Source organism: Gadus chalcogrammus, chromosome 1 (genome assembly GCF_026213295.1).
Source record: "Gadus chalcogrammus isolate NIFS_2021 chromosome 1, NIFS_Gcha_1.0, whole genome shotgun sequence".
Classification (NCBI taxonomy): domain Eukaryota; kingdom Metazoa; phylum Chordata; class Actinopteri; order Gadiformes; family Gadidae; genus Gadus; species Gadus chalcogrammus.
In genome coordinates, this window is record NC_079412.1 from 28,076,984 (window position 1) to 28,088,875 (window position 11,892).

At 43.4% G+C, this 11,892-nt stretch overlaps 1 protein-coding gene across 2 annotated transcripts in view; it reads right to left on the reverse strand.

Annotated features, from left to right (window-relative positions):
- The window catches only part of LOC130390071 (tumor necrosis factor receptor superfamily member 14-like), a 65,740-nt gene that overhangs the window by 46,180 nt on the left and 7,668 nt on the right, over positions 1-11,892 (reverse strand). Inside the window, exons 1-2 of one of the 2 annotated variants that reach the window (XM_056599800.1) lie at positions 3,916-4,231; positions 3,720-3,770 (exon numbers count right to left, since the gene is read on the reverse strand). The exons of the other annotated variant lie outside the window; for it this stretch is intronic. The gene's annotated coding sequence lies outside the window, so the exon portion shown is untranslated. Of the gene's footprint in view, positions 1-3,719; positions 3,771-3,915; positions 4,232-11,892 lie in introns of those variants that run through there. 2 annotated transcript variants of the gene reach the window in all.

Consider the following 11,892-nt stretch of genomic DNA (forward strand, 5'->3'; position numbering starts at 1 on the left):
ACGAGACGGGAGCCCAAGTTTAAATGGCGGCGCAACTCTCGTGCCTTAGTGCACCGCACGACCACGAGAGCTGGCTATATTCTAACACAGACACACAACAGAAAACACGGCACCACTGACCAACACACACAACACTCTCACTAATGGTCCCGATCACACACATCACAATTAACACACAAACAATAAAGAACCCAAACCCGTTAACCCCACTTAACCTAATAACACATCAAGTTATAAAAAGACAATAAAACCCCTTTTCCCCAAACATTATGAATACCCAGACTCCCCGGGGGTAGGAGTCGCCACATTATTTATTAAGCTGAATGCTGAACATTCATAACATTTCCATGGTCATTTCAAGTAGTCATTTAAACAGCTTTACTAATTATTATTATTTTTAAACATGCCATCTCTTTAGCATCGGTGTTCTCTTTCTACGACGTCTTTCTGTTGGTGTCGGGTCAGCCATCTCTTCTTCGTTCGTTACTAGACTCCGGTTGCATTGTGGGATAGCGTAGTGAACTCCGTGGTTTACTTTGGCGGTAGCACGCATTCGGAAACGTCTTCTACACAATGCGTAGGCTACTGAGCATTCCGACGCGCTATATTTTTTGGCGTACTGCAAAATGCATACTATATAGTAGTCAAGTGTGAGTATTCGGATTCAGCCGTTTTTGATAAATGGGTTTCCCAAATATAAAGAGCTAGCGCCTGTTAAAAGACACACAAGCTGTTTGAGACACAATCAAAAAAAGTTGAACGAAAATGTGTCATAAGCTTATTTATTTATGCCAATATTCTGTGATTAACTTTAAATCTATACACTGTGATCATTGAAATTATGTCACAGTAATTATTTGTTTTAATTGGGCATTGCATAATCATCAGAAATGATTATAAATAATAGAGATAGCAATAAAAACTAATTACACAAAGTGTAGCTTATATAGTCTAATGAAAATGATATAGCTACATTTAAGTTAAATAAGTCAATGGAACACACTGAAATAAATAAGTTAGACTTAAAATGTTCCATATTTGAGCAGCACTCAAAACAAAAGAGTTATTATATCAATTATTGATTCTTAAGTTCTGTTCATTCAGGTGAATGAGTAACCCCAACGATTTTTGAGATTTAAGTTACGTCTACTTAGTTCTTTTAGTAAGATGTACTGTTAGGTTTTACAGTGTAGGAGATGTGTCAGGCAAAACCCAAGACTAATGAGCAAGCGTGGTCATGGGGTTATGGTTGGATGTGATCTTTGATGAAGTGCAGAAATAGAGAAGTAATTGTCAGGGATGTTTCAATTTTCAAGGGTATGAGAATAAAAGATCTTCATCTTAATTTTCCTTTGTCTTCGCCTCTTTGCAAACTAGTAGATTATTTCCACAACAATCTCCAGTACAGAAGGGAGCCCTGTTGAACTGGAGACGCACGCGCTCCGTGCGCAGATTGTACCGTTCGGAATTGAATACAGTTTGATGGTTGAATAAACCGTGGACTAGACACTGCCTCCGCCTCTTGAGAACATTATAATATATAACATCATGGCCAAAAGCTTTGTGCGCCTCCGAAATATTATGAACCGTAACGACTGCGTGTGGGGGGCGGACATGACATGCTATTTTATGTATTCTTTAATATAGGTATTACTGGGCAACTAACACAGTATTCAAAGACGTTCCCGAAATTCTGCCGTGCAGCCACGGTACCATGCGCTGTTTACAGTGGATGTATCGCAATGGCGAGGGGCACATAGCCTTTAGCCGTGTTCTGTAAATATTCTAGAACACACGGGAGGCATGTCGCAGTTCATGTACTTCAGCGAGTCAAAGCCAAAGTTCCTTTCCCCCAATTCCTTCTCAACCATGGCTCAGATAACCCCAATACAGTCTCGTTGTGAAAATACAAGAGACGTCAAAAAACCGACATGAAACACTTGCGTTACAGTGTGTGTGTTCATTCACACACACATGTGGCGCTCGCACGGTCGTGTCTCATTGGCGGGCCAACGTCTCTGGGCGGGCCAGGCAGAGTAAGGGGAGGAGCTTAGATGCTTTGTGACAGACCAAGACATTCCAAATCAGCGCGCTTGTGCCTCCGCTTGCAAACAAGCTCCTCGGAGCTGCTTGTGCAGGCGGACTCAATAGCTGTGTTCGAAATCGTTCCCTATCACGGATATAGTCCACTATATAGGGTGCTCGCCATTTTGTAGTGGTGTTCGAATTCTCAGTGGTTAATTTCATGCACAATATAGTGCACTTAAAATACCCAATGAATAGTGAACGATTTCGAACACGGCTCATGTTTCAAAAAGTGACGTGAGTCAGTGGAGGGGTGGGGGGGGGGGGCAGGCAGAGACTGTGTGTGTGAGCCGGACGTAGAGCGGTAGAGACATAAGCAGAGTTACGAAATAGCAGGCGGCAGGCGCGGTTCGAAACTGGTGTTATTTGGAACAAATGTGCTGTAATTTCAACGCAAATTAAATTATATCGATATTGACGATATGGTCTCGTTTCATATCGCGTTTGAAAAAATATCGATATATTTTAAATATCGATATATCGCCCAGCCCTACTAGAGACCCACATCCCAGTACAGCGGGGATGTGCACATTATCCTCAGGATAATGTCTGACGTCAGAGGAGTTGCAGTGTTGGGCTCAGTCTCAATCCTTTGCTCCAACCAAAATCTCCCCCCTACGCCTCGCTGTTGGGCGTTCATGCGCAGCGAGACGTGTCCTGAAAGCCATTTTAAGGCAGGGTAAGGGGTGAGGGGGAGGGCTAGCATCCCCTTGAAGTTAAGATTTTCGATGGGCACCCTTGCAATGCTGCAGTTGTGACTTGTTCCCGCAATACCTTGCGAGAAAATGGAAAATCAAGAAAAGTCAAGATGGCGGGCGAAAAGATGCGACAGGATCTTAAACCGCAAAGGTAAGTGTTTCTATGTTAATGATCATTAAATAAATGTGGTGGCAGCGGCCGCTCTGTTGCGGCCGCTGCCACCACAGAGCCCCTCCCTCCACCTCAAGCACCTCTCCTGCTTTGGTAGCTCTAAGCCCCCCAACCCCCGGGAAGGTAGAAAGATGAACCATCCACTGATGGGTTAACACCGACTGAGTTATTGATCAAATGTGACGGTTGACGCCTTTCTGTAATATTAGTTCCATTATATCACTGGTTCTTGTTGGAATGATATTTATGTTGTACATGGATGGTATACTACCTCAAGTTCTATGTTTATTCTGGTTTTATGTATTATGTTGATCTTGTATGATGTTTGATCCAGAATAAAGCTTCTGCAGTTTCTAACAGATTGTGAGCATGAATAATATTCTTATCTAATCATACAGTGCTTTTCCTTGTGGCTAAGGTTGCATTTCTAAGACATTCAAACTATACAGTCAAATTCCAGAGACATTGTATCAAAATATAAAAAAAATAAAGAATAAATCAAAACCCTGTCAACGACTACGAAGGAGGTACTGTAACTGGGTCTTGAAGGGTTGTCGACCCATTTCGTAGGCGTAGGGTTGAGGGGTGGAAGAGCCAAGGAACGGGATTGGGCCTATAGGCTAAATAACACACTAGCTAGAGCCCCTTTCACACATGCAACGGTTCAAATTGATTAGTTATGCGACACTCTCACATCACCATTGTCAGTTTATCACCGTGAACAACAAAACATGAATATAACTAAATAATCACTCTTCAAATACCTTATGATGTTCCCAGGAGTGTCAAGGTCTACGTAGTTTCCCGTGAGCGACCTGCACGGAACCGAAAGTAAGAACGGCACCATAAATCACTCTTTTTTATAGTTCAGTTGGTTAATATTATAAACCAACTGCATTTTATAAAATACTGACTTGAATATAATGACGAGGATATCAGATTAGATAGCGTTTATATTACCTTACTTTAATTGAGAGCGTCCAACACAAGTAGGCTACCTGTCGAATCACACTCTTCCGCCTTCACCTGTAACAACGCCTAGGAGGATATCAAAAGTATTCATGATGCCTTTCTCATTGGTCGGATTGTTATCCCTGGAGAATCCAGGAAGGCACGGTAGCCTACGCCAATTTCAGCCCCGTTTTGTGCGTACGCAACGGTTATAAATGAGACCCCAGAACTGTTTCTACAAAGCTGATCCTGCCTGTTCCCGAACCCTTGCCTGTCTGACCACCCGCCTGTTGTCGAGTCCCTGCCGGTCTGCTCCCCTGTTTTCTGCTCCTCCCCCGCCTGTCTGCCCTCCTGACACCGACCCCTCGCCTGCCCGACTACCCGCCCGCCGACGGAAGCCCCAGTCTAGCTGATTGCCTGCCGTTCCCCAACTCTTGCCTGTCCCCGTTTACTCTGCCTGTCCGATCCTGATCATCTGTGTCAACAATAAACATTTCGACTGCCCTGTCACCATTTCCAGTCTGTGCACTTGGGTCCTGCCTACCCCCCCCCCCCCCCCTCAACAATCGTTCTTTGAAGATAAATCAACCTTACCTGACTCTATTGAGTGTCTTTCTCAATATTTATTTTCATATCATCCTTTATCTGTTGTTCAGGTCAAGTTAAAATCCATATAATGGACACGAGCTAGCTTCAGCACTCAGCACAATTTTTTAAGTTTCCGTTTCAGTTGAAGTATGAAACTGAAACTTTCAGTAGCCTAAATGTTTGTGTTTGTGTGCCCTTTAGAAACAATTAGACATTATTTTCTAATAATCTTTGTTATTTTGTATGATTATATAACGTATATACGTTTAAGCAACTTTAGTTAGATCACATTTATTAAATCACATTTCAGATTTCTTTAAATGCACAACTATCGAAAATATTTCCTTCAATATTTGTTTTTATTTCGTAAAAGAAACAAAATGATATGATGTTGTATAGGCCTAACTTATATGATATGATATATGAAAAATGATATGTCTACATGGTATGATTTGGGAGACTCTTCATGTCGGACAAAAACACAACAGCAAGACAGAGTCCCTCTGTGATCCGGATCAAAGGCCGAACCCACGGGAAGCCTCTCCTATTTGTTCCAGTGGAGTCCATACGTCCTGCGCTCTGTGAGCTAGCTTCCCTGGTCCCTTCGCCGCTACAGACCTTTCCTTTGAACACCTTTACCACACGACGGCCAGCCAGCACCAGTCCCACCGCCGCCGGGCCCCCATTCTCCTGAATTCTTTTTTTTAACTTGTATTTTTTTAAGATCCTTCCTGACACAAGTGTTTCGATTAGCTGCCTAGTTCTTTTGTGTTTGGTAGAAGCATACTTTCTGCTGATGTTGTCCACTAGGGCATGGTGGAAAACTAAAGTTTTGTGCACCTCTCGAGACACAGGAACCCTTCCTAAGAGGCGGCGGGTTTTTGATCTGGGTGACTCTGAATTTTGGTGTATCTTGTTAGTCTTTTCCTGTATTTTTCAGTTTTTCTTTTCTGTTTATTGAGTGATTCCTTAAAGGTTGGGTACGGAATTCGCTTTTTTGGCCATTTTTGCAAAATTACTTGAAATCCTTATCATAACCCGCTTACAGCCACTGAGTCAGAAGTACTGACATGAAAATTAAACTTGTCAATCATCTGTGGAACGGGCAGGGCTCGAAAAACTCCAGCCAATCATTTGGATTGCCACCTCGTTGCATTGGACAGTAAGTACGTCAATCAAACGGTCGTACTGCACTCCCCCTCCCCCGCGCCCCGTGCGCGACCCCTTCGTGCAGTACTCGTGACCCAGAGCTCGTGACCCAGAGCAAGCTCCTGTTTGTATCCTGCGGTAGCTACTGGAACTAGTTAATCCACATTTGGACCTAGCAGTAGAAGACAATTTCCATGGCAGACAAGACGCCACCATCCCCACCACCACCACCACCACCACCAGCAAAGAGAAGGAAAACTCTTTTTCAGAGAGTAATTGATAATAAAAACGCTGAAAGAGAAAAACTGAAATCAAGAATAATCCTAGGCGCTGCTTTTGAACGTTGGCGGCAACTGAAGGACGAGAAGGGTCTAAAAACCGATGCTTGTGTGGCGGTTTACCTAGTTTCAAAGTTTATACCGTTTATACTCGGTAATACCGGTGTTGAGACGAGTGTATTACTCGGTGTGAAAATGTCCACACCGCGGCAACCCTAGTGAAAACCAGGACTTCCAATACAATTATATGAAACAAACATACATTTTCTAAAAAGAGTAATGATTTATGTGACCGTTTAATGTTTATAACATCTGGTGCAACCATAGCCGCGAGAACGTATTCTCAGCAGGGGGTGCTGGAAAAAAAAACCCGGCCTGCACTAGACTCGCAACTCGTCACATTGATAAAAAAAGATATATAGCAGCGCAGCTCAATTACACCAGTGCATGCGCGCACAGTTGAAAATCGATCGTTGTGTTCACTTCCTTCACACCATGGTTCACATCCAGCTGCTCACAGAACAAGTTTAGCGCACCACCGCTACCCTCACACTTTTTCATATAACCTTTTTTCAGCACTAGGACATATGAGCATTAAATAAATGCTGCGTCTCAACATGCCTTGGACAGCAGCGAGGATGACTCGCTTTGCCACGGGCCGAAACAGTTCGGAGCGACCACAGCCAGAGCGAACACAGCGGGGCAGAGGAGTGTCAGGAAGTCTTTGGTGTACACATCAGTACGGCCTATTTGCACTACTGTTTAGTGGCAATGCAGAGTTTTATTCTATGCCTTTTTATTTTCGTATATTATTTCAATTAATACAATTTATTTATTCATGAAATCAAGATCTGGTCTTCAAATCTTTTTTCCAAATATAGGTCGTATTACAATGGGGTTTGTGTTTATATTCGGACCAATACGGTACAGCGGACGCTCACATGACGTTAAGCATTTACTGGTGCATAATGTGACGCTTCAGAACCTAAAATCCCGTTTCTCCCCGTTGATACGACAACACATAACCGGCGTTTTCAGAAATCTCCACTTTGGCCGAAGTTTTTAGAAATCATCGTTTTCTGTGATAAGACAGGGCCTCGGACAGGGGGTGTTGCAGCACCCCCAAAACCCCTACTTCCCGCGGTACTGGGTGCAATTTACAGCTGAATGTAGTGGCATGTTGTTAAACGAAAACCTACGCTAGCCTGGCTCGCTCTCGCGCATCTCTGTTCGCGCTCGTGCATGATTGCGCGTCCAGGTACTTGGAATGGGTGGAGTCAGAGTCAGCGTTGAAGGAGAGGGGGTAGGACCATTTGAGTTGTGTATTTTCAAAATCTGCTGGCGTTTCGCAAATCGCGTACCCAACCTTTAAGAGCCTGGATTTCCCGGTATAAGTTTGACTCCCTTCTCTTGACTTTCTTCCTTCCAGCGCTTCTCTGTCTAAAATGATAAACAAAGCATTAGTTTATAGATCATGAGTTCTAAACTTCATATTCATTGAACAGAAAAACGATGACAAGCAGTTACTCGTTTTTTCAACATCATTTCATAATTTATTGATAAACCTATTTTCTACAAAGAAAAATCTCTACCTTGACATCCGAGGCTGTGGATTAACTTCAGGACTCTGGGGTGGAGTAAACTGGCTCTCTATCACTTTCTTTCTCTCTCTGGTCTGACGTTGGGCTTTTCTCCAATATGCTTGCTTCCTTCTCTTCCCCCTCTCGCTTAGATCGTTCACTGCCGTCACCTTTCCTCGCTGCTTGTTCTCTTGCCATGTCTCCCTGTGCTTCTGTAAACATGCAGCCCTTTTCTCAGGATCAGCATTACGCCGGGCCCTGAACTGGCGCTGCTTATCAGCAGCAGATAAGCGACTCATCTTCCTAAAACAGTTAGTTAATACTTAGTTAACACTATTAATGGTTAGTTAATGTACCAGTTATTCAGTATGCATTCATTATTAAATAACAAAACAATATAAGCATAAACTATCACAATGAAACCTGACAACATTGTCCAGCGTGTTACTCCCTGTCAACTGTGTTACACTTGATGGGTGACAGTTGACAGGTAACACGGTTGACTTTTCGGCCATTTTGGGGCCTTGTGCTAACTGGCAACCTTGAACCTGTCGCCATATGACCTTGATCAACTCGTGTTTTGATACACTTTCAGTTAATATTAGTAAAAAATAATGTGTAATACAACTGAACAAGAAAATGTTGATAACACAGTTGACAAGCCATTAACCCACTCAATGTAAAACCCAAATTATTGTTGAAATATTGAAGAGGAGAAGGAAAAACTTACCCAACTGTTTTCAAATTTACCACCACTGCAGGAAATGACATCACGTTGAATTATAGGGGTTTTGTCAGTGGGAAACACGGTTGACGGAAATTTCTCGGACACACACAAAGTGGATAATTTAATTTTAATTAATAATTAGAATTGTTTTTAAAACACCTTCATCATATTATGATTATTTCCAACAAATAATGATGAAAATAATTCTCCAAAACACATCGTTTATTGTTTTTTCTAAAGCAACACCTGACACCATTCAGCAATTAGGACAGCACAAAAACAGCAACTTCTAGTATAGAATATGCATTTTTTTATATAGAACTGGTTGACCTTTTTAAGTGAAATGAAAAATAAAAAATAAAGATATTTTGTAAAATTTATAAATACAACCCATGGCCAAGACATGTACCCCTAATGCAAAGAAATGAGTAAAATAGAAATTTAAAAAAGGCATTTTAGTATTAAAATAGAAAATAAAGGCAAAGTTAAAAAAGCTTTTTAGAAAGTGCAATGTATTTAAGATCCACACATCGGCTGTGTAGTGGGAAGCGATTTGATTGGCAGTATGTGTCTGCAAAGACTAGTCCTATACGTCAGACACACCCTCGGCCATCCGTCGACGGACGCATGTAGTTTGAACAAGGCGCCTTGTTAACTTAGTTTGCAACTCTTGCGCCCCAAACACCGCACGACCCCGAGAGCTGCCTTTATTTAAAACACCCACTTGTTAATCAAACAACGCACGAACCATCCCACCAACAGCACCGCCTTGTGGTCGATTCTGACCGACCCCAGCGTTACCACGTCTATTTTGCTCTTTCGACTTTTATGACCTATAAACGTTGTTGTAATGATTTATAGTCATGTTTAACCATACTAGGGTGTCAAATAATGACGTACATGCAAGGGCGTCAGTTTGTTTTTTAGCTTATTAACCATAAGCTTGAGTGTGGTTTGAAAAGTGCTGGGTACCCTTATGTAAGCTATTCATCCATTCAACGCTGCATTACAATATGCTCTACAGCGTATTGTCTGGTGTTGAAAATCCTATTCGAACAATACAAGTTGAAAACCACAGTTTGTGTTTTGGCTTGTTTTGCAAAACGGCGTTGGAAACACCAGGGTATTGGCTCGAGATATGTAATCTAATAATACACTAGTAATACACAGGACAAAGAACAGTGTTGGCAATTTAACACTTATCTTGACATCAACAAAGTTTACCAGACAAACAATGCCAGACTGTAAAGGGGGTACGAAACAAAAAGAGGTACTGAGCATCAGCCTTTTGAAGACGAGCAAGGGCTGATGGCACCATATGTTATGCTGCATTAAAAAAAGAAAAGCGCCCAGAGGAGAATTGCATCTGCCAAATCCTGACCACCAGTAAACACTCGCGAAGGACCAATGTAGACTTTACTCGTTACAACATCATAAGCAAATTGCCCGCGAATAAAAAAATCCTAAGCATAATAAACAGAATCCGTAGAGGCCCATGGAGTAGCAGGCCGTGTTTCACTTAGGGTGCACTCGCACTAGGCCATCTGGCCGGGGCTGTTTTCACACCTAACCGTGCTCAAATCTGCCAGTGTGAGTGTGGCCAGTCTGGCCAGGCCAGGCCAACTTGGCCACTTGGGAGAGGTGTGCTGCTACGGTATGGGCCGCAACGGTACAGATGCTAGTGAGCCGACACGCGCACATGCACGGCTACGCAACCTGAGCTGGGTGACGTATAGTCCATGTGACGACCATGGACATAATAAAGGCGATGAGCCTTCTTTCCCATTAAACAGTAAACATGGCATCAAGCGGTTCAACTGTTGATTCACGTTGGTCCCATAGAGAAGTCGAGTGTCTGTCAAAGTGCGAACTGTGTTCTCTGTGTTGTTGTCCATTGTTGTTAAAACTCTGACTGGCGGCGGACTTTATTATGGTCCATGCAGCGGACGCTTGGTGATGACGTGTTACGACGTGATGACGTATGTACAAGAGCCTACCGTGGCCAGGCCACAGTTGCGCGGCCAACGGCCACGGCCAGATGGTCTAGTGTGAGTGCACCCTTAAAGTGGAGCCGAGAAACACTGATCAGCACCTGAATTATTGCACCTTCAATACAATGATTAAAGTTTAGCACGGAACCAGTCTCATTCTTTACAAAATGAATCATGAATTAAAAATGTACGCGTCATCGTTAGTTTAAAAAATAATGCAAAAATATCAAAAATAGCAAGAAATTCGCTCTAAAAATCGAATGTTTCAGACTGGTGTATTTTGATACCGTGACTTGATACCGACTTGGAGCGAACACGACAACTTCTGGCTGACAGACTGAGGGGGGTGACCTGGGAGGTGGAGGGGAGACCCAGACAGAGGGGGGGGGGACTGCAGGTGGAGGGGAGACCCAGACTGAGGGGGGTGGACCGGGAGGGGGAGGGGGGACCCAGAGTGAGGGGGGGGGACTGGGAGGCTCCATGGTCTCTCTTGATGAGGACAGGCTGATGGTCCGCCTGATGGACTGAGACTGACACAGATCCATTATGTGTGGGGCTTGAGGGAGGGGCTGGACCCAGACTCTTAATAATCTTCATCTTGATCCTCCATAGTTCCATCAGGGGTAGTTATGGTACATACTTGTTGGTCCCCGGTTGGTTCAGGACCGTCAGAGGACCTTAGTGGTGTAGTCACTGGAAGATAAGGCAGCAGAGAGTCAGGACATACAGCCAGCCTCCACATGCAGCAACACTCACTGAAGACTGAAGCCCAGTGGAGCAGCTCTGCAGCTGGGTACTCTCAGGTGGAGATGAGGACACAACCAGACACACACACACACACACACACACACACACACACACACACACACACACACACACACACACACACACACACACACACACACACACACACACACACACACACACACACACACACACACGAACACAATCAGACACAGTAACAAACAGACAAAGGAGACTCAATTTGGAGTGCACGCGTATTCTATCCTTTATGGTAAACGCAGTGAGACGACCAAGCAGCAGCAGCAACAACATGTCAAGACAGCAGTCAATCATTCAGCATAACCTCCAAGATACATGTTAGTCTAATGTAACCATGATACATTTTAGTTTAATGTATCCAAGAGACATGTTGGTTTAATGTAAAAATGATACATGTTAGTTTAATGTAACCATATTACATGTTAGTTTAATGTTATCATGATACATGTTAGTCTAATGTATCCAAGATACATGCTGGTTTAATGTTACCAAGATACATGTTGGTTTAATGTAAACATGATACATGATACATGTATCATGTTTACATTAAAGGTTGGGTATGGGATTTGCGAAACGCCAGCAGATTTTGAAAATACACAACTCAAATGGTCCTACCCCCTCTCCTTCAACGCTGACTCTGACTCCACCCATTCCAAGTACCTGGACGCGCAATCATGCACGAGCGCGAACACAGATGCGCGAGAGCGAGCCAGGCTAGCGTAGGTTTTTGTTTAACAACATGGCATTACATTCAGCTGTAAGTTGCACCCAGTACCGCGGGAAGTAGGGGTGCTGGGGGTGCTGCAACACCCCCTGTCCGAGGCCCTGTCTTATCACAGAAAACGATAATTTCTAAAAACTCCGGCCAAAGTGGAGATTTCTGAAAACGC